Source organism: Oratosquilla oratoria, chromosome 17 (assembly GCF_046742065.1).
Source record: "Oratosquilla oratoria isolate Oo_2021 chromosome 17, ASM4674206v1, whole genome shotgun sequence".
Taxonomy (NCBI): Eukaryota; Metazoa; Arthropoda; class Malacostraca; order Stomatopoda; family Squillidae; genus Oratosquilla; species Oratosquilla oratoria.
The window spans coordinates 27225002-27226980 of NC_134793.1; positions in this window are offsets into that span (position 1 = coordinate 27225002).

The following is a 1979-nucleotide window of genomic DNA, read 5'->3' on the forward strand; positions in this document are numbered from 1 at the left end:
CCACTTGTCTGTTCTTCGTAATACTCGATAAAGAATGTCATTGTGATAATCATGGCTTTCGTTATTGTGATCACAATAACTACACATTTAGGCCTTGTTTGTCTGTTCCTTTCGTTAATCGCCAAAATGACCATCTCTCAAAATCCTCTCACACATTTGTGTTTTATGTTCAGAAACATTGGACTGTAATTCAACTTTCTCCTGACTCTCTTATTAAGTTAGTACCACATTAGCTACCTTTCAATCCTGAGGCTCTTTTCCTTTTTAATAGACAAAATTAGGTTATGAATCTTATCTTTAAGTCATCTTTCAACTTCCGTTTTGAGATATAGTCAAATTCTAGAGATTTGTTCACTGTAATGTTTCCAATAGTTTCTGAATTTCACCTCATGTCTGAACCCAGTACTCCTTCTTTACAAAATAAATCTCCTTTGATTTTTTTCCAGCTTGAATTGACGTACCTTCATAAAATTTTCCTTCATCTTTTAGCTCGGAAATCCCTTCCATGTGTCTCAGAGGATCACTCGCCAGTATGGAAGCAGCGACAAACAAGTTAGAGTTCAACTTTGCATTGACTGTGACACGTAAAGAGTCGTAGCCACGTGAGTTTGGACTTTAAATAGCAGAGCTGGGCGCGTTACCACTGGACAGTTAGTGCGTTACCGAAAAATCTGCGTATGTGTATATACATATACACACACACACAGTAACGCGGACCGCTCTAGGGAAATTAAAATCGGTAACGCATTGACAGAATTGCTCCCCAGATTTTTCGGTAACGCACTACCTGTACGGCGGTAACGCGCCAAGCTCTGTTCAGTAGAGTCCAAGTTCAGTGCAGATCAGGCGCCATGATGAAGTATATTTAGTTCAATGCAGCGATTTGTATGCAGCCACAGCTGCCATCGTCACATACCGAATAATATAGCTGTGTCTTTACGTGGAGAGCACGCATATGAATTCCGGTCTGTATCCAAAGGTCCTGTTGGAGTGCTGGGTAACTACGTAGCAGCGGCAACCTGGAATTGCCAGACGTGTCATTTGTTGGGTATTTTCTGGTGGGTCTACAGGGTTCCTCCTTCCATCTCTCCCCGGAATTCACGATTTGCATCTGCTGTCAGCTTAGACTAGTCATTCAAACGTGGAAGACAAGTGGGGGTCATTGGTGAGAGAATGGCTGTGCCAGGATGTATAGAATCATTGTAAGGCAGCAATCAGAATAACAAGAAAATTGACGAACACTACGGAAGGGTTTAATCGAGAATGGTGGGCTGCCACCCTTCCCATAGCTAGCTTGACAGTAAAGATTATAAGGGAAAATGCCACATGGTATGCACGAGTCTAAGGAAGTAAACTAGTATTTGCTAGTAAAGTAACTAGTTTGTGTTAAGATCTTCAAATCAGGTTTGATCTTTTTTAATTTGTAAATGTCCAATTTTTATGTCTTTTTTTTACCACCCCTAGTGATGCCTGGCAACTTTTCTTGTTGCGTCATTGTAAAGAGGAAGTTTACGAACGAGTTTCATAATGCCACGACCAATGTTGCCGAATGTCGCTTGCTGTGAAGTGACGTCTTGGGATGGTAAATATTATCCCACTCGATTTTTTTTTTTTTTTATAACAATTTAGAAACATAGAATTCTTGAAGCCTTTCATTAACATTATTATACATAAATGATGAGTATAAATAAAGTGGTAATGCTAAAACCTACAAGATTTGGTCTTTATAGTTTTCATAACAGTAAATTATAGCATAAAAGCCATATATTTACAAGTCAATGAGGTAGTATAACTATGAATTCATGTGTGAATTATAATTTACTTAAATTTGACTGATGCTTTTATCGCTTCTGACAATGCTGAATTGTAAAACTAATCCTCTACTTTTTGAAGTAAACATATAATTAAATTTCGTCACGTTGACCATTGCTTTTATTAATTTCTAATGTTTTTATATGATTTCATCAGTTGTATTACCT